A 417-nucleotide genomic window follows, 5' to 3' on the forward strand; every position below is an offset into this window, starting at 1 on the left:
TCAGCCGCGGTGACAGCGCACGGCCGGGACCGCCCGCGCGGGCAGCGAGCCCCGCCGGCCACCCCGGCTGCCACCGCCGCCCCTGCGAGCTGCCACCATGGGCTCACGGGGCCCTGAGCGCTGCTGACTGTACATGGTGTTCGTGTTGGGGCAGGAAAATGGCCAGTCAGGCATAGCACCTCACCTTCCAACAACATTTTAGTCAGTGTCTTTCAAATACACAGCCCAGTTGTCTGAAATGTGTCACGGGAAAAATGCTGATGTGACCGCTCGTGCCTTAGGAATGCATTTATGCACTCCTTGGGAGCACTGTACAGCACAGAGTACTGCCAAAACTTGCTCTTTTCTAAATTCAGTGCAGTGATTTATAACAAATTATTTTTTTATTTTACATTTTTGAGCTGTTGTGTTGAAAAA

This window comes from Corvus moneduloides, chromosome 9, assembly GCF_009650955.1.
Source record: "Corvus moneduloides isolate bCorMon1 chromosome 9, bCorMon1.pri, whole genome shotgun sequence".
Taxonomy (NCBI): domain Eukaryota; kingdom Metazoa; phylum Chordata; class Aves; order Passeriformes; family Corvidae; genus Corvus; species Corvus moneduloides.